This window comes from Scyliorhinus canicula, chromosome 15 (assembly GCF_902713615.1).
Source record: "Scyliorhinus canicula chromosome 15, sScyCan1.1, whole genome shotgun sequence".
In the NCBI taxonomy this organism is placed as follows: Eukaryota; Metazoa; Chordata; class Chondrichthyes; order Carcharhiniformes; family Scyliorhinidae; genus Scyliorhinus; species Scyliorhinus canicula.
The window spans coordinates 82,729,250-82,749,728 of NC_052160.1; the positions used below are offsets into that span (position 1 = coordinate 82,729,250).

A 20,479-nucleotide genomic window follows, 5' to 3' on the forward strand; every position below is an offset into this window, starting at 1 on the left:
GCTTGTGGTATCGATTTATTATGTCATCTGCCTTGAAAGCTGGTGTGCTTGCTTGTCCTGGAGCAGATGTGAGTTTGTGCAATTCGTTGTCATCCCATGGCATGTTTGTAGTCTTGTCATTGTTTTGCAGTGTGCTGTGGCATTGTCCTTCATGTGCAGAGTTGTACCATTTTTTACAAGTCGTTGTTTCATTGCTGTTGTTTCTGTCATTCCTGTCTTTGTTGTTTTCGTTGCTGTTCTTGTTGCTGTTTTTGTCGTTTCTGTCTTTGTTGGTGTCGCTATCTTTGTTATGCTTCTTGTTGTTCTTCTTGTAGTTTTTGTCGTTGTGCTTGTAGTTTTTGATGGTGCTGTTGTTGTTCTTGTTTCTGCAGTGCTTCTTGCGATTTTTGTTGTTCTTATCGCACTTCATGTTGCTTTTGTTCTTGCTGTTGTTGTTCTTGTTTCTGCTGTGCTTCTTGTGGCATATGTTTTTCTTGTTATGCTGAATGAGTGTCCCGTGTGGATATTTTGAGTCATTGTCACAGTTATTGGTGCGAGTGTCCTTTGTGGAATCTGTTACATTGAACGTTTCGTATCGAGAATGGTGAGACTAATTTGATGTTGCATTGATGCTGGTGACATCAGTCATTTGTGGTGGATTTGATTCATCATCTTTGCTTTCTTGGTGCTCCTCTTCTGGAGTCAAATTCTTCACGATTTCATTTGACGCGGTCTCTCTGGACTCTTGGTGCTCCTCTTCCGGAGTCAAAATCTTCATGATTTCTGATGATGTGGTCTCACTGGACTCTTGGTGCTCCTCTTCGGGAGTCAAAATCTGGATGGTTTCTATTGGCGTGGTCTCTCTGGACTCTTGGGTGGCCCTACTCTGTGCTTCTGTACAGACAAGCTGAGAACTGTCAGTCTCGCTGTGATCCTGTACCTCCTGTATGTCGAGTGTGATCACCTTGTCACTGTTTTCGCATGCAGTGGGTAGATGTACATTGTCTTCTTCTTGTTTATGTGAGCTTGGTAGACTTTCATCGTCTGCTTGCAGTTGCTCAGATACGGCGGGTTGACCTTCATGGTCTTGTTCATGCATGATGTTCGCCAGGGAGTGTTTGCTTGCTTCCCTTTTGGAGTCTTTATCACTCTCACTGTGGAGCCTGTCATCGCTCTCTCTGTGGAGTCTTTCTGTGCTCTCTGTGTGGCGTCGTCTTCTTCTTGGGTATTGCTGTCATCCAATGTATCGACGATCTGCCATGGCACCATGTTGTTGGATTCATCTACCACGAGTAGATTCGTGTTGAGCTTTGCGACCGTATCGCTGATGCTGTGATCAGCATATCCGAATAACTCAGCCATGTCTGAGTAGTATTCTTCGAAAACCAAATCATCTTTTTTTGTTTCGGATTTCTTTTTGTTCTCTTCACTTTGGGTGGTGCAGACTGCTTTTTCCAGAGTGTTGTGCAAGTTGTTTTCAACTGCTGGTTTAAGTTTAGGCGTTTTTTTGTCTTCTGAGGCAAGAACGTTTGGTTTTCCCGCTATAAGTTTCTTGTTTTCAATTATCGGGGCATTTCCCTTTTAAGTAGGCATGGTCCGGATGCTCAGACGTCATGACGCTCGTGACGTCAGGCGTAGGAATGAATTGCACATGCGCAAATCGGCCTTCCTTTACTTTGCGGTTTTGTGTCCACTGCGCATGTGAGCTTTGCGCATGCGCATAACGATCCGTGACCAAAACGTTTTGAGACTGCAAAACGGGTGATTGTAACTGCGCATGCGCGGCTTCCGTTTCCTGCGCATGTGCAGAAGCAGTTTTCTGTTCTTTGTGTGCCCGAAACTGTAAAATGTGCTCCGACGCCATTTTATCGCGGATTTAAGCGTTTTTTCTTTCTGAAAGTTGTAAGTTACCTTTTCCTTTCGATCTGGTAGGATTTCAGCGTTTTGTGAAAAATTCAAGTTATTTCTTCTTTTTGATCTGTACTTTTCACTCGCGATTTCTTGACTGAAGCCTTTCTGTTTGCAGAGTTTTGCATCACTCAGTCTCTGTGCAGTTTGGCCTCTGAGCATACCGTGCTGTTCAAATTCCTTACAGTACTCTTCAAATTTGTTTAGTATTGTTTGTAAGTTGTTGCTGTCTTCATCTTTTGAGTATTTAAATCCATTATACACTTTCCTAGCTTCATGTCCTGCGATGAGCATTGCTATTTTAATTTCATCTGAGGCTGCTGCTACATCATTAGCTATGATATAAAAATCGAACATTTGTTTAAACATTTTCCAGACATTTCTTACATTGCCGGTCATGTCCAGGTGAGGTGGGGTTCCAAGCCACATCCTCGAATAAGCGATGTCTTCCCAAGTCTAATGTCCAGTAGGGGATTTCCATGCCATTTTGTTCTTTCTGTGTCTGCAGCTGAGTTGTCCTGTAGTAAGCGTCTGAAGCCAATACTGGTACCATGTGTTGTTCCTCGTGTCTTAATAAAGCTTGTAGTCTCAATGGTGGAGAAGATGCTTTATTGTGAATTTGTTCTCTCTTCAGAGCTTAACTTACGGCTACCTCAAATGCTGCCTGCTTGTGTCTGTGTCCTGCTTTCAGTTCTGCCTTCCGTGAAGTGTGTCATCACTTCCTGTCCCTGTGTATATATAGCTCTCCCGTGCTCCCTCTACTGCTTGCTCAGTAGTATTGCATCTACTCAGATCTGCAATCACCACAGTGGTGGCTCGAGCCAACATGCTGGCGCCTTCCAGTAACAACAAAGGAGGTTTAGTAACAGTCACCGAAGGCAACTATATACAGGCACCCTACTGATTGTAAACCAACTGGATGAGAACAATGCTCAGGTGCGGCTTCCATTCTATCATGAAACCTATATATGGCAGCATATCTGCCACCAAGTCATGGGTCACATGACACTGCAGGGCCAGAAGCTGCAATAAACCCTGTGTAAAGAATTCTCTGGAAAAAAATTCTAAGTGTGGCAGCGAGCTGGAATTGCTGCGGGCTTCCTGGCGCTTGGCCAGCAATGCAATTCAACGTTAATTGGTTCACTTACCGAGGCCTCACTGGCTTCTCGCTGAAAATGAAGGCTCGCCAGCTGAATCTCCGGGACTGTGCTCACCATCCCCCTCTAACAAGGTAGAGCAGCACTTACTCAGCCAATCCCAGACAGCTTGCAATAATGGTGTGGAGGAGACAGTTCCAAGATTCAGGGACACTGACCTGGGGAGGCTCCTAGACACTGTGGAGGCCAGGAGGGATGTTCCCCCCGAGGGTCGGGCAGCCAGTGCTGCCTGGGACAAGGTGGCGATAACTGTGAGCTTGGGGTAGGTGACCTGGAAGATTGGCCTCCTATGCCAGAAAAAGGTCAACCCCTCAACTTCACCTTCAACCACCCCCCAACTCCACTCCAACCTTCAACCCCTCCCAACCGTTCCACCACACCAGCACTCCCACCACTATGAACCACGCACGTGGCTAACGACACCCTCTCTGTGTTTCCTCAGGAAAAGCTCTCCCACAATCACCGGGAGAGGGCCCAGACTGGCCGAGGAGTGACAGGCATCAGAATCCTCACCACCTGAGAGGAGCATGCCCAGGAGGTGACTGGGGTGGCTGAGGAGAGGGGGGTCACCAACGCAAAGGCTGGCGGATGCCTTAGAGGTGAGGAACCATCAGGCTTCAGACCTGTCAAACGTGAGTTATTATTGCCTTACTGACTGACCCATCCCTCCCACTGACCACATGTCCATTCTCCCGCTCGTCCTCCAGCCCACCCCGGGCGGCACCCTCCCGTTCCTCCCACAAGACCACCTTGGAGGAGAGCTCTGAGGATGCAACCATTAGTCATGGCACAGCTGTCATTCCCACCCTCCACCAGCGCAGATACACACACCTCTGTGGGAAACATTAGTGGACAAGCTTCGGGGCACAATTTGGTGGGTACCACACTCCTGCTGATGCACATCAGGTGGAGGTAGGAACTCCCAGGTGAGACAGCAGTAGAAGAGCTGTTGGATCCCTGGACCCAGTTGGGTCCCAGCCTGATGCTGAACCTGTGGTACAGAGGTACCGGGAGCTGATGGAGGCAATAGGGAGCAGCCTTAACATTCAGAGATGCCAGCATCACTCCAGCAGATCCATAGCCGCTTTGAGGAGTCACAGAGGCTAAGGGTGCTGGAGGTGTCACCGGCAATCGATGGCACTGAGGCCAACACTGCTGGGTTGGTGACCGCAGTGGAGAGCCTGGTGCACAACATCGGCACCATTAGTGAAGGTGTCCAAGGTGTTGTGCAGTCGGTGACGGCCATGGCTGAGGGTCTCAGCAGAATATCCGACTCACTGGGGGATGTCACCCAGTACCAGGCTGAACTTGATGAGATTCTACAGGACATGTCCTGCTCTCAGATGGACATGACCGAGGCAGTGTGGAGCTTGTCTCAGGGCTGGCAGAGCCAGACGATGTAGGGGCAGCTGGGGCTCGAACCAGCTGCCCCTCCATCCCAAGGTGAACCCCATGGCCTTATGGGCACCAACCGGGAGGAGAGGGTGCTGAGGGCCAACCCGGACCAGTCCCATGAAGTGGCGACAGTGGCCACCAGCTCCCCTGGGTTCTACCCTTCCTGTGAGGCCACATCTCAAAGTCAGCACATGGTATAGGACGGCATGACAGTGCATGTGCCGCCAACTGCGCTGGGGCCCTCTGGCCCTAGAGTCAGAGAAGATTCTCGCCAGGGGCATCGAAGGCCACGAGACATGGTAAGCAGCTGGCTGCCTCCACCTCAGATGTGCATGCTGGGTGTTGCTATATTTATTTGGTTATAACTATGGCAGCCAATATGGTCGCCTTCCTAATTATGTTTACACTTAGAGTTGCCAAGTATCTGTCGATACCGCCACAAGGTTCAAACCCGAATACTGACCAAGTCAATACTAACGCTAACGCCTAAACTTAACTTCGGGTACCCACTCAGTCAGAGGAACAATGGCCGTTGTTCGGATCTGAGGCTGTTGGGTTCGAAGAGGTGACAGGAGTACAGCTAAAGTCGTCCGTCTGGTAGCGAGCGTTGACCTTGAACTTACTGCTTCTGGTGATGCTGGTGGATGGGTCTCTGCGCCTGAGAGCCAAATCCAAGAGAGTGAATCTCTTGTGGGGGTTCCTTCTTATACTTGGAGGGGCTTCGCGCGCATTTAGGCGGGCCTTAAACTTGGTCCCAATTAATTGGGTCACTTCTTGATCACTGGTGTTGATCTTGACCACCTGCCACCCACCCGCCCGCCCCCCACAGGAGAAGCGTGCACACAACAACAGGGAGCATCAGAGGACTGGAGGGGGCCCAGCTGATGAGAGACCACTCACCGTTCATGAGGAGAGGGCCCTGGAACTGGCAGGCGGACCCGAGGACCGGGAGGTTGCCGATGCAGAGGTTGGGGGCGGGCATTGTGGATAGCACAATCGCTTCACAGCTCCAGGGTCTCAGGTTCGATTCCGGCTTGGGTCACTGTCTGTGTGGAGTCTGCACATCCTCCCCGTGTGTGCGTGTGTTTCTTCCGGGTGCTCCGGTTTCCTCCCACAGTCCAAAGATGTGCAGGTTAGGTGGATTGGCCATGGTAAATTGCCCTTCGTGTCCAAAATTGCCCTTAGTGTGGTGGGTGGGGTTACTGGGTTATGGTGATAGGGTGGAGGTGTTAACCTTGGGTAGGGCGCCCTTTCCAAGAGTCGGAGCAGACTCGATGGGCCGAATGGCCTCCTTCTGCACTGTAAATTCTATAAATTCTATGATATTTGGATTGGCCATGCTAAATTGCCCGTAGTGTCCTAATAAAAGTAAGGTTAAGGGGGGGGGGGGGGTTGTTCGGTTACGGGTATAGGGTGGATCTGTGGGTTTGAGTAGGGTGATCATGGCTCGGCACAACATTAAGGGCCGAAGGGCCTGTTCTGTGCTGTACTGTTCTATTTTCTATGTTCTATATCCCCCTCCCCTATAATCCCCATATCCCCCTCCCCCATATCCCCCATATCCCCCCTCCCCCATATCCCCCCTTCCCCATATCCCCCCTTCCCCATATCCCCCATATCCCCATACCCCCTTCCCCATATTCCCCCCTCCCCATATCCCCTCTCCCCCTCTCCCCCATATCCCCCTCCCCATATCCCCCTCACCCATAACCCCCCTCCCCCATATCCCCCGTATCCCCTTCCCCCATATCCCCTTTCCCCCATATCTCCCGATCACCGTCTGCGTGTCTAACCACGTATGCTGCATTGTGTATTGCAGGACCAAACTTCGAGGCAGCCGTCCCCGTGGATGCCGACCGTCCCCAGGGCGGCCACGAGACTGGGATAGGCCGGCTCCTCTGGCATGCAACGCCCGCAGGACGCCCCAGGGCGGCCACGAGAGAGGGAGAGACCCAGAGCAACAGGGAGACGATGGCACCCGTCCTGTGCGGGTGCGGCGACGCAGGCGTATGACACCCAGCGACGAGGGGAGCAGCCACAGGCCCCCGTCGCAGCCAAGCCAGGACAGCCCTACCCAGGACAGCCCTACCCAGGACAGCCCTACCCAGGATAGCCCTACCCAGGACAGCCCTACCCAGGACAGCCCTACCCAGGACACCACTACCCAGGATAGCCCTACCCAGGACACCACTACCCAGGATAGCCCTACCCAGATAGCCCTACCCAGGACAGCCCTACCCAGGACAGCCCTACCCTGGACACCCCTATCCAGGACAGCCCCACCCAGGACACCACTACCCAGGACACCACTACCCAGGATAGCCCTACCCAGGACAGCCCTACCCAGGACAGCCCTACCCTGGACACCCCTATCTAGGACAGCCCCACCCAGGACACCACTACCCAGGACAGCCTTACCCAGGACAGACCTACCCAGGACACTGCCACACATGACACTGGAAGACAGAAAATTGACACACAGCGGACGGGTGGAAACGAGTAGCCACCCCAGGGGACCATGGACTCGGAGTCGGACGATGCACACGACACAACGCCACTGCTGTCTCAAACACCCTCCACCATCGCAGAGACACTCACCTCGGTTGGGCACTTTAATGATGAGGCGTCTGGTACACTCACTGGTGCGCAAAACACAGCCGTACCGGTACAGCAGGTGGAGGTAGGAGCAGCAGAGAGGCCGGGCGGTCGGAGGGCATCCTGGCGCAAGCGAACATCTGCCGCCCAGACGGGTCCCGGGTTCCTGGAGTTACCACACCCACCCATAGACCCGATGCAGCCACCAAACCTGGGACAAAGGAAGAGGATGATGGGTGGCTTGCGGCGGCTGCAGATGCAGGTGGAGGAGTCCACCCGCGTCCAGGAGCTGGGAGTCGTGCCGGTCATGCTGCCACCCAGGCCGAATACGCACGGGTGGCGTCCGCGGTGGAGGCAATGGGTGCGACGGTGTCAGGCATGGGGAGCAGTATACAAGGCCTGGGGCGTTCCGTGAAGGCTGCATGTGTGGCCCAGGACATGGCTTCCCTCTCACAGGAAGCCAAGAGCCAGAGCCAGTGGCAAATGGCAGAAGCGCTCAACGCCGTGGCCCAGTCTCAGCAGGTCATGGCCCAGTCTTTGCAGGCCATCGCTGAGTGCATCGGCGCCATTGCCCATGTGCTAGCTGGCGTCGCACGGTCACAGACAGGGATGGGCAATTCCCTGATCTCCATGGTTGCAAACCTGCAGACCCTTGTCGATACCAGCACGGGCCTCCAGGACTGGCAGCGCCAGATGTTGGGGGGCATCGGATGGCCAGTCCGTTTGCACCCCCGACACATGTAGAGACCCCGGGGCCATCAGGCACCCCGAGGGAGGAGGAGGTGCCGGGGCCCGTCCCGGGTCCCCCTGTAGGGGAGGTCCCGGAACACCGTGGCACCTTGAACTCCCCCTCCCCTTTCCGTCCCAGGTGGGCAGCGGGCAGGGCAGGCTGGCAACTCGCCATCCCAGTTGCCCAAGCCACAGACTGGCCCATCTAGGCCGGGCAGCCCCAGGAAACGGCCGCCAAAGGGATCCCGAGTCACAGGGCAGGAATCGCAGGAGTCCAGCTCCAGTTCTGCTGTACCATCTGGGGAACCACCTAGGCGTAGTCAAAGGGCACGTAAGGCCAAACAATTAGACACTGAGTAAGTTGGCACGGGTGAAGGGCACAGACGAGTTTTAGGGGCTAGGGCACGTGTATGAACTGTTTGTTATTAAAATCACTTTCACACCTACAGAAGCTGCCTTTGTGCTCTCTCTGAAGCATGCGGGGGTGTCATGTACATTGAGCGCCAGTGTGTGTGTGTGAGGGGTGGTATTGCGTCGGCCCCAGGTGAGTGTGCCCCCCTTCCACCTGGGCCACCCTCTCCATCCCCCCGGGCAGAGGACGGGACCGTGCGCTACAGTGTCACGGCCGCATGCAGGGATGGTCCGGGTGGAGGGTGGTACTGTGGCCATGGGTCAGACATTGTCCAATGATGTAGAGCCAGGAGCTCATCGCAGAGCGGGTCGTCATCATCCTCCATGGCCTGCAATAGACACGCTTCCACCGGCGACCGTGTGAGCCCGACCCGTTGTGCCGCAGGTGGATCTGCAATGGAGGGGTGGTGTGCATGCAGGTGTGATGGGGGTGGCTGGTGGTGGGTGGGGTGAGAGGGGTGGGTGAGGGTGTTGGTGCTGGAGGGGTTGAGGGTGTTGGGTGTTGGGTGGGTGGGGGGGTGGGTGAGGGTGGTCGGATGTTGCCATGGTGTGCGATATGAAATAAAATGAAAATCACTTATTGTCACGCGTAGGCTTCAATGAAGTTACTGTGAAAAGCCCCTAGTCGCCACATTCCGGCAAGGCTGGTACGGGAATTGAACTGTGCCTCTGGCTTGCTTGGTCTGCTTTAAAAGCCAGCGATATAGCCAAGTGAGATAAACCAGCCCCTGAATGTGGCCATACTTGCTGATTCCCACGCTCCCTGGTCAGTGAACCAGGCGGCTATTAGCCTGTCCCGTGCCCGCTGGCCCAGCCGGTAATGGTGGACAGCCACCCGCCCATGTCCAGCCCGTCTGCCCTGTCCATTGCCCCCATCTCCCTCATCTGGGGAGGTCTGCACCTCTTCCTGCTGCTCCTCCACTCCCCCCTCCTCTGCCTGCGGCACATCGCCCCTCTGCTGGGCGATGTTGTGCAGGACGGAGCAGACCACAATGATGCCGCCGACCCTATCTGGCGTTATTGGAGGGCCCCCCAAAGCGGTCCAGGCACCTGAAACGCATTTTTAGCACGCCAAAGCACCTCTCTATCACACCCCTGGTCGCTGCATGGGCATCGTTGTAACTGTTCTCCGCATCAGTCTGTGGCCTCCATATAGGCGTCATCAGCCACGGCTGCAACGGGTAACCCCTGTCGCCCAGCAACCAGCCCCTCAGCCGGGGGTGGCATCCCTCGAACATGCCGGGGATGTAAGACCGCGACAACACGTATGAGTCATGAACACTTCCCGGGTACCGGGCGCAGACGTGCAGGATAATCATGCGGTGGGCGCAGACCACCTGGATGTTCATGGAATAGGTCCCCTTCCTTTTGGTGAACACGGCCTGTTATCTGCAGGTGGCCGCATGGCGACGTGCATCCCATCGATCGCGCCCTGGACCATGGGAAACCCGGCCACATCAGAGAAGCTCACTGCCCGGGCGTCCTGGCTGGCCCGGTCCACAGGGAACTGGATGTAGCGGTCCACAATGGCATAAAGGGCGTCTGTCAGTGCCCGGATGCACCGGTGCACCGATGTCTGCGAGATGCCAGACAGGTCCCCACTCGGTGCCTGGAATGACCCCGGGGCATAAAAGTTCAGGGCCACCGTAACCTTGACGGACATGGGGAGAGAGTGTCCTCCCCCAGTGCCACGCGGTGCCAGGTGTGCCAGCAGGTTGCAGATGTGTGCCACGGTTTCCCGGCTCATCTGGAGTGTCCTCCTGCATTCCTGGTCCGTGAGGTCCTGGTACGACGAACGGGGCCGGTACACACGGGGCCTCCTCTGGCTTCGCCGTGGCGCCACGACGTCCTCCTCCCTCTCCTCGTGCTTCCCCTCCTCCTCGTCCTAACGGGCGGGTGGCCCTCCAGCCTGGGTGCCTGCCGCCTGCCCCTCTGTGGCAGCCTGCGCCGCCTCTCTGCCACGCTCCTCCTCCTCCTCCAGGGCAACATGTAGAATGGCTGCACGGTGGCCAACATCGCTGGCTGATCAGAAAGTATGAAGTCCTGTGGGGGGGAGGGACGACGGCGACAACATGTCATCATTGCCCGTACACCCCCCCCCCCCCCCGGCAGCCAGGTGCCATGGGCTGCATGGGGCGACTGTGGGAGGATGGCACCTGGCCAGGCGGACGACCTCCCTTCCCCCCCCGCTCCCCGGCACTGCCACACCCTCCCTGGCACTTGCTCTCACAGGGGGCTCTCACAGGGGGCTCTCACCCCCCCCCCCCCCCCCACAGCCCCCCCACCCACATACTGCGGGCACGCCGTCACTTCTCCTGCGGCCACCCCCCCATGCCATGACCTACCTCCACGCTGCACGGCATCAACCATCAGCACTGGTCGACGCCGTTAAATAGGTGTTTTGATTTACGCCGATGTGACCCGTTGTCACGTCGGCGGGACTTCGGCCCATCCGGCCAGGAGAATAAAAGCAGCCCCGGGGTTCATAGTGTCGCGCCAGCCCCCTCCATTCTCCGAGGCGGGTGGGATTGACCGGTCGGAGACTTCGGGAGACGGTGGGGGCGGGATTCAGACCAGCCCCCGCCGATTCTCCGACCCGGCCCGGGGGGGGGGGGGGGGGGGGGGGTCGGAGAATCCCGGCCCATATGTGCTGTGTCCTTTTTATATGGGTTGGTGTAATGCCCTCCCGTGGTAGTGTCACCTCTGTGTGTATCGTGAATGCCCATTGGTCGGGTCCTATCTTACTGACCTATTGGTTGAATGTCTGTGTGTCATGTCTCTGGTGCTCCCTCTAGTGTCTAGCTAGTCTACATGTATTTACATTAACCCCTTGTGTATTTACAGTGACGCATATCACCACAGCTACATGGGGAGACACCTAGAAGCAGGATAGAGCCAGGAAGGCAAAGCAGGCTGAGAATCACAGAGAGCACTGGCGGAAGGGGGTGGCAGCACCATCTGGAGAATGGGGATTTGTATTACACATTAAACACCCTTGTGCAGAACCATTATGACATCTCTGTGACTTTCTTCTGCAATGCGGGCTGACCTCCAATCCCCTGACCCATCTCTCCAGGCATCTCCCCTCGTCCCATAGCATTCACCATCCCTCCGGCCGGCGACATGTCCCTGGAGCTGTGTCCCATCCCCTGGATGTTCGGATATTGGCTGCAGCGTGTGCGTGGTGTTGCTTCCCACAGTGCCCAGGCATCACAGTCTGATTGGGATGTAAGGTAATTACTCCCACATGTTACATGGCCCACCTATCCACGGGAATCCACTTGGGATGTGTGACGTGCTCACTTAACCACGATTGCCAATTTCGCTGGGGAAGACGGACAGGAACAAGGGTTGCCCCGGTACGGGTAAACAAGATTCAGGGGTTGGGATGGTGGGGTCAGGAGTGGTTGCCCCCCTGCCCCCAGTGCCTCCCCCCACCCTTTTTTGGCGGCCCACCCCAAGCCAAGGGTGGCAAATCCAGCATCCCCAGGCTCTTTGCCTGTGAGCAAAGATGGCTATTTACCTCCTCGCTCTACACAGAAGCCCTTCCACCAGGTTCACATTTTTCAAAAGGAGTACTAATCGGCGTCAGTGTGACCATTTGCTGGGGAGGCCACTGGGTGACAGGAGGCCATTGGATATTGTTCTTGAAAATACAGAAAAATGTGTCATTTGAAACATGGAAGTCTGGCAATATCTGGTTTGAGAGGGTACAGGGAAAGATCCCACAAAATTTTCATAGCAGCTTCAAAGAGCAGGGTTGTAAAATGCAGATTCTTGCTCACAAGCAGGCTAATCAAACACACCGGTCTCATGTGGTAAGCTAAAACAATGGCTCACACCTTCATGGAATGTAACTATCTCAGGAAGCATCTGAAAAAGCATGGATGAGAGTTTCAATTGCATTAAGTGACGAATGTTTAAAACAAGCAAGTCTTTCAAGTCATAACCAAGTTAAATTTTAGCATACAGCTAAAAGCAAAATTTCACACCTTAATTGAAATAAACTCTCTTAGTAAACAGCTGGAAAGGATGGAAGATACTCAGTCAAATTTGGTGTCAATTTTAAAGTGTAAAATTCTATGAACATCAGGACAATTAAAAGAAAATTGGAGACGACCTGTCTACGAGAAACATCATGTAAGTCAAAATCAAAGGCAAAGTTATGAGCTGGGGACAATTGGAAAATTAAACGATTCGAAATTACAGAAATAAAAGTTAACTATTGAAACCAAAGCATTTTTTAATCAGATCTGAGAGGAGACGATACTACCACTAATTATTCATTTTGGGCATAAGATGTTTACATCAAAGATAATTTTAAACTATCAAAGTGAAACAAGCCCATTTACAATAAAGTCGTTAAAACTTAATAACTCTCAGAAAGAGAATATAAACCCAGGGAGCAGCAGCAACAAGGACAGAGGACAGGACAGAGGAAACCAGCAACAGGAGAGAAGGGGAGGAGAACTCAGAGAGAGAGAGAGAGCTCGGTCATGGGAAAGACAAGGCAAGCAGCCGAGTTTAAACAGCTATACATCTAAGGAAGGCTAGAATTTAAACAGGAGTCAGAGTCAGCTTAGAGATAGCTAGCAGAGCCAGCTCTCACAGCTCGGTGCATGGGAAGAACAGGACACAGCAACCGAGTTCACCAGCGAATACAACTCAAGAAGACCAGATTTTAAGAAGATCGATTGCCAAGGTGGGCCTGAAGCAACCAGCAGCAGCCAGAAGCAAGATCTTTTTTCCTTTCTGTAAAGAAAGTGTTTGCAGCTTTTAAAAGAAAAAATATAATAATAAAAATAACTTAACCTGAAAAAGTGGTTATTAGCTTACTTCACTTCCTTAATAACGCAGGACCCAGGACATCAATGCTATTAAGGGGTAAGTAGGTAAAATTCTTCGGTGAAGGTATGGGTTATACCGGGGGATAACTTGAAAAGATAGTTTGACCTGAATAGCACTCACAGAAGCCTGCACTGGAGTCAGGGAGTGAGAATCCCTGTTCACCATTTGGAATATCAACTTTTTTTGGTATAGGGGGAATTCTAAGAATAGTGGTGAGTTTTAGCTTCAATATTTGGTGGCTCGTCAATTGTGTGGAAATAAGGCGTAAGTGGTGATAATTGGATTCTCGCCACGCTGCAGCAAGATCCTGATTTTGCCTATGGGAGTCAGCCGGTTGCATCGCAAACTGTTTAACGCCAGGTGCGATTCTCTTTTGGCCTCTCCTGCTATTCACGGCCTCGTTTCGCTTGAGCGAGAGCGTAACGAGGCTGGAGAATCACGCTCAGAGTTTTGGTATTATTTGAAAAGGATATACATGGAGAAATTCTCCCAAAAAATTACTGTCGTTTTGAGTGGGAAACGCGGGGTGATTTCCACTGTTTGGCACAATTCAGCAGACAAATGTCCCCCCCCCCCCCCCAATCTCATTACCATAACCCTGTTGAGGCCCCTGGGAACCCCCCTCCAGTTGGCAAGGCACTCCTCGGCAGTGCCACTGGCATGCTGACAGTACCACCCAGGCATGCTGGCAGTTCCATGTGCCTATGCCAGGGTGCCAGTGTCAAGGTGCCCAGGGAGTGCCAGGATACTGCCCTGCCTTACCCCAACCACAAGGGTCTCAAATGTCCTCTGAGACCCCCACAAGGCTGTTTTGCCTTGTCTATGTTGGTATAGACCAGTACTGAATGGCGCCCTGGTGAGGTCTCACGGCGGGTGAATCCAGCTTCTCAGTATTTAAATGAGCCCAATTTGAATATGCAGATTAGATCCACCGGGCACAGCAGGGTAACTGAATTGTGCCCTTAGAATTTTTTCTTCAGTGGGAATCTAAAGACACCAGCAAGACCTGCTCCTCAGAGATCTGGGCACCATTTTAAACTGTGCCCGGATCTCAAATCCCTCCTCCGTGATCATACCCAACTATGGGATTGCTGAGGCCCCACCCGCACCTTTAAGAACACCACCCTTTCAGGCACCCCACCCCAATGTGCTCGCTTCAGGCCCAACTTCATGTCCCCAGCGTATCACCCTTCACAGCCATGGCACCCCCTCAGGCCCTGCCCCTTGGCATTCAGTTGGCACTGCAAGGTCAAGGTGGCACAGCCAGGGTACCAGGTGCTCTGTTGCCAACCACCCAGGGGCTCTAATAGGCTCTGATACCCTGGTGTAATCATCACATCTGGTCTCTGTTGATCACGACCAGTACTGATTCACACTGGCCTCCCACTGCGCTGCTGAATCCCAGGAGACTCCGACTTCGACCAGGCTGCGCATATTTAAATATATACTTATCTGGTTCATGCTCCAACGATGGCATGATCCTGATTGCGTCAGATGCCGGTGGCACAGTGGCAGACTTACAGCACCCGAGTTCAATTCAAACTTTGGGTGACTGTTTGGGAGTTTGGACGTTCTTCCAGTGCCTCCGTGGGTTTACTCCAGGTTTTCCAGTTTCCCCTCCACAATCCAAAAATGTGCAGGTTAGATTATAGATTTCATAGGATTTACAGTGCAGAAGGGTGCCAGTCAGCCCATCGAGTCTGCACCGGCTCTTGGAAAGAGCACCCTACCCAACCGCACACCTCCACCCTATCCCCATAACCCAGTAACCCCACCCAACATTAAGGGCAATTTTGGACACTAAGGGCAATTTAGCATGTCCAATCCACCTAACCTGCATATCTTTGGACTGTGGGAGGAAACCGGAGAACCCGGAGGAAACCCACGCACACGCGGGGAGAACGTGCAGACTCCACACAGACAGTGACCCAAGCCGGGAATCGAACATGGGACCCTGGAGCTGTGCAACAATTGTGATAACCACTATGCTACCGTGCTGGATTGGTTATGCTAAATTGCCCTGAGTGCCCAAAGATGTGCAGGTTAGGTGGATTGGCTATGCTAAATTGTGCCTTAGTGCCCAAAGATGTGCAGGTTAGGTGGATTGGCCATGCTAAATTGTGCCTTAGTGCCCAAAGATGTGGTTAGGTGGATTGGCTATGCTAAATTGTGCCTTAGTGCCCAAAGATGTGCACAGTAGGTGGCATTACAGGGATAAGGTGGAGTGGGCCTAGGTAAAATGCTTTTAGAGGGTCAGTGTATATTTGATGGGCTGAAAGTCCTCTTTCTGCACTGTAGGGATTTTATGGATTCTGTAAGCCATGTGGCACACTTATAATGGTATGGTATAATAAGAATGTGTCTCAAGGTGATCGATGGAAGCACAATATTATTTGAGGGAGAGTGCACAGAAATAGCTTTCATTATGGCTAAGGAGTTAAAAGTCATACACAGGGCCCATTCCACTTTAAAATAAACTAGATTTGCAACAGCGGCAGGAATGGGTTATATTTGGCATTGACCAAGATGGAGAAGCATCAATAGATTTGCAGTATGGATTTCTGGTCCTCAGTACAAATTCCCACCAGGGATAAGGAATGAACAAATGGTGACCAGTATACTGAAATGTACACTTTCAGCAATACAGCTCTGTACTTAAGACTAACATGTCCTGTGATTGATCCATTTATTATTTAATAACCTTATAAAATCAGTAAAAAGACGATTGTTTATCCAGTTCATTACATTCTTTAATGATTCAAACCGCAAAATGTTTGTCCAGCTTGTTAATCATGATAAAAACTTATTTTATCAACAGGGCAAGAAGTGGCAGAGTGAATTTAGAAAATACAAAGTGTGTTTGTGTTACAGCAGAGCTTCAAAACACATCAATAATGCACAGAAATAGATGTAGCTCATTACAGTTTAGATTGTTTAAATCTGGGTGAGAGGTTTCATTAATCACAGGCTACAATGGGATAGTTTTAACATGTACAAGAGGCAGAGAACATCCTGAGTGCTCAGCAGATATTTCTTTTCTCTTCTGGATGTTGTTTGGGAAGTTATTAACGATTACTTAGTGTTGTATTCTTTGGGGGTTGTATTTGAATTGATGGTTGCTGAGATGTTCACTGTATGTTTTGAAAAGGTTAACTTGAGTTTATAGAATAAACATTGTTTTGCTTTAAAAAAATACTTTTCCATTTCTGCTGTACCACACCTGTAGAGTGGGCCGTGTGCTCCCCATACCACAATTTATTAAAAGTTGTGGGTCAGGTGAACTCCATGATACACTTGCGGTTTCTCTAAACCCTGGTCCATAACAGTATCAATGCAAAAAAAAAACAAAGCACACTTTCAGTAGTAAAAGCACCAGGATCAGTTTCTGTTATGACCTCATTTTGTTCCAAACTTTGTATATAAACCGGTTTACAAAAATAAAAACAAAACAGCATTTGATAGTACAAAAAATAATTTAATGCATTTTCAGGATGTCTTACGGCAGTTCTATGTAGCTGCATTGTTTCCATACTATAATTACCTTTCAATATCTGTGCCACTCTACATGCTGCAATCTTTCAATTAAAAGATCAAGAGTAGAAAATAACTGTGACCAAGTATTGCATCAATATGCTTAACTTCTTGCTCTGTTGAAAGAGCAAAGTATTAAGATTCACTATAATTTCCATCTTACAAAGAGACATGCAGATCACATATGGGGTAATTCACAGGACTATGTATTCCATTACAGGTAAACTAAAGTATTTGTTTTTTGCGTTCAAATCACTTCACCCTCGTTGTCCCCCCCACCACCCTTTGCCCGACTATCTTCGTGAAGTCCTCCAGCCCTACAACAGTCTGAGATCTCGGCATTCTTAAGTTCTGACCTCCCGTACATCCCCAATTTACATCACACCACCGCTGGCAGCTATCTTCAGTCTGCCTGGACCCCAAACTCCCACATTCCTTCCCTCCCTAAATCTTTCCTTTTTACGTCTCTCTTCTTTAAAATGCTCTTCCAAACCCACCGATTTGACCAAACGTTTAGACTGGTTACACTTCTATACAGTGCCTTGTACATTTTACTATATTAGAAGTGCTATAAAAATGCTGGCGCCGAAGGGCCTCTGCTGGCCGGCGCGAGTTGGTGCATGTGCGGGTGCACCAGCGTGTCCTGGCATCATCCTAGCGCATGCACAGGAGGGTTCATCTCCGCACCGGCCATGGCGGAGGCCCACAGCAGACAGTGCGGAGGGAAAGAGTACCCCCATGTCACAGGCCCGCCAGCGGATCGGTGGGCCCCGATCGCGGACCAGGCAACCATGGGGCATCCCCCCGGGGCCAGATCCCCCCACGCCCCCCTGAAGACCGCCCACAGAGCCAGGTCCCGCCGCTAAGTACCAGGTCTAACTTCCGCCGGCGGGACCGGCCTAAAACGGGCGGCCACTCGGCCCATCGAGGGCCTGAGAATCGCTGGGGGGGGGGGGGGGAGGGGGCGGGGGTGCTGCCATTGGCCGCCGACCAGCGCGATTCCCACCCCAGCCAAAACCCCGGAGCCGGATAATCCGGCACCCGGCAGGATTCATACCGCTGCCCCCCCACCGGCAAGTCTCCTGCCAGGGTTGGGGGGGGGGGAAGAGTCCCGCCCCATATTTCCAATCCCGAGTTCTCCCTCAGCCTGGGAAACAGTTTCAATGCTAAAGTGGCTGCAGACCCTTCCCTCCCTGAGGAATTGTACCCCATTCCCTCCATGTTCTTTCTGGCAATTATAGCACATACTCTCCACGCGACCGCCTGTGTAGGAAATCAAAATGCAAAATTCAGATGAAAAAAAAACTTTAAAACATTGTACACAGGAGTGATGGGTCTTGGATTCTCTATTTTTAGGCCGGAGAACACACACCACAATGGCACCTGACAGCTACAACTTCAGATTCCTGGCAGCTGAAAATTATTACCTCTTTATCTCTGGGTAGCAATGTGACTCTTCTATATTCAGTTCAACCCAAAAAGATCTTGAGAATTTACAAACCCAGTACTGTACGTTTTTAACAATATAAACTAGTCGTTTAGTGTTCACTTTCATTCAAAATGTGAATACAAATTATCACTGAAATGGTAAAGTAATTGCAGTGTGGTAAAACCTTTATTTCACCAACCAAACAGAAGCATCTTCAGACTGACACCACTTGTACCCAGAAGGTGGTCACTAAGTAAGGCACCATTATATTTAGCAACAGGTCTTCAGTGATAACAGTTCTGCAAAACTATAAGACCACAAAACAAAGGAGCAAAAGTAGGTCATACAACTCATCAAGTCTGCTCTGCCATTCAATGAGGTCATGACTGACCTGATCTGACAATCCTCAACTCTGCTTCCCCACGACATCCCCAAGCTGCTCCGGATATCTGCATCAAGGTTAGTTACATTAATTTTAACTGGTGGTTGAAATAATAGGAAACCATGAGGAGCCCTCTGAAGCAGGAACAAGACACAGTTCAAACATTAGAGATGCAGAGTTGCAAAAAGTTATAAAAGATATCCTAAGAGTTGTACATTGAATGTTCACATTATTGGAGTAAGTACAGACATTGCACACATTTAAAAATCAGTACAAACAACTGGACTACTCTCGCTTGGTCCTTGTTGGGAACAGCGGCAGTAATAAATAGTTAAGTCGTTTCCTTAAGACACAAGGTTCAGGTCCTGTTCATCTCAATTGTTCTGCAAGAGACAGAAAGGATAATGTAGATATCTTGTGGTGTTATGCTGAATTGTTGACTGGAAATTAAAATCTAGACACTGGTTTTCCAATTAAAGCATCAAAATGTATCAATCCGAGCTAAATGCAATACTTTTAGGTACGGAAATTTTTGGAAACCTGCATCAGAATCAGAAGTTTTTGGGTTACTCAAAGACCTGAGCAGAGCAATCTAGGCTGGCACACTAATGCAGTACTGAGGGAATGCCGCACTGTTGGAGGTGCCAGTTTTTGGATGAGGTGTTGAACAGAGGCACCATTCTCCCTCTCAGATATTAAAGAAGAACAGGTGATTTATTCTTGGTGTTCTGATCAATATTTATTCCTCAATCAGCAATACAGAAACAGATTGTGATGCAGGTTTCCAAAAATTTCCATACCTAAAAGTATTGCATTTACCTCGGATTGATACATTTTGATGCTTAATTGGAAAACCAGTGTCTAGATGGCAAATGTCTGCGACACTTCCTAATTTAAACATTGGCTATGCTTCAAAAAATACTTCATTGGCTGTAAAGCATTTGGGACATCCCAAGCTCATGAAAGGCACTAAAGCGTCCTCTTCTTCTTCGCGAGCCTTTAGTTGTCATAATGATTGAGTCACAGTCTTGATAAATACTCAAATATGGATTTTCAATAGTAAAACACGATCTAAATGGGCGCCGGAATGTGGCGACGAGGGAATTTTCACAGTAACTTCATTGAAGCCTACTTGTGACAACAAGCAATTATTATTATTATTGAAGAATCTATCAAATTAACAAAGTACTATCAAAAAATAAAATCAATTCTCAGTAACTGAAATTGCTGATGATTAAAATATTAAAAACTATCCATTTTACAATTTGATTAATTTTACATGGCAGTTTATTTAATACTGTCATAATGCTTTTGTTTGTAAACCTCAACCTCTCCCAAAAGGCTAAACTGATGCGTGATGGGTCTGATTCTTCTGCCACCGTTCTCCTAACAGCATGTCTTTCGGGACTTGTGGGAGGAAACCCACGCAGACATATCCTTGAGCCCCTTAGCCAAATGTGCTCTATCTAACTGCTTCTTGAAAACATGCAATGTTTTGCCCTCAGCTATTTCCTGTGGTAACAAATTCCACAGACCGACACTCTGGTTGAAGAAATTTCTCCTCATCTCTAATAGTCTACCGCGTATCCTCAAAGTGACCCCTGGTTCTGGACACACTCACCATCGGGAACATCTTTCCTGCAACTACCCTGTCTAGTCATGTTAGAACTTTGTAGGTTTCCACGAGATCCCCCCACATTCTTCTGAAGTCCAGTGAATACAATCCTAACCGATTCAAACTCTTCTTATAAGTCAGTCTCGCCATCCCAGGAATCAGCCCCCCCCCCCCCCCAAATAGGGAGGGTCCTGTCAGGAAGCCCCCCAAAAATGACATCATCAGGAAGCCCCCTGCCCCCCTGCAGTAAAGAGAAACCAGTCAAGAAAAAAAAAGAAAATCGCTTATTGTCACGAGTAGGCTTCAATGTAGTTACTGTGAAAAGCCCCTAGTCGCCACAATCTGCCGCTTGCCCGGGGAGGCTGGTACGGGAATCGAACCGTGCAGCTGGCCTGCTTTAAAAGCCAACGATTTAGCCCTGTGAGCTAAACCAGCCCCTATACCCCAGAGGCCCCAGAAGCATACCACCCCGCCAAACAAAAAGAAAAGAGACAACTGTC

At 50.7% G+C, this 20,479-nt stretch overlaps 1 protein-coding gene across 1 annotated transcript in view; it reads right to left on the bottom strand.

The window, feature by feature from the left end:
- Positions 1–17,515: 17,515 nt before the first annotated feature.
- Positions 17,516–20,479, bottom strand: part of LOC119978163 (cryptochrome-1-like) — a 99,383-nt gene continuing 96,419 nt past the window's right edge. The window contains exon 9 of the mRNA XM_038819600.1: positions 17,516–18,747. The gene's annotated coding sequence lies outside the window, so the exon portion shown is untranslated. The remainder of the gene's footprint in view (positions 18,748–20,479) is intronic.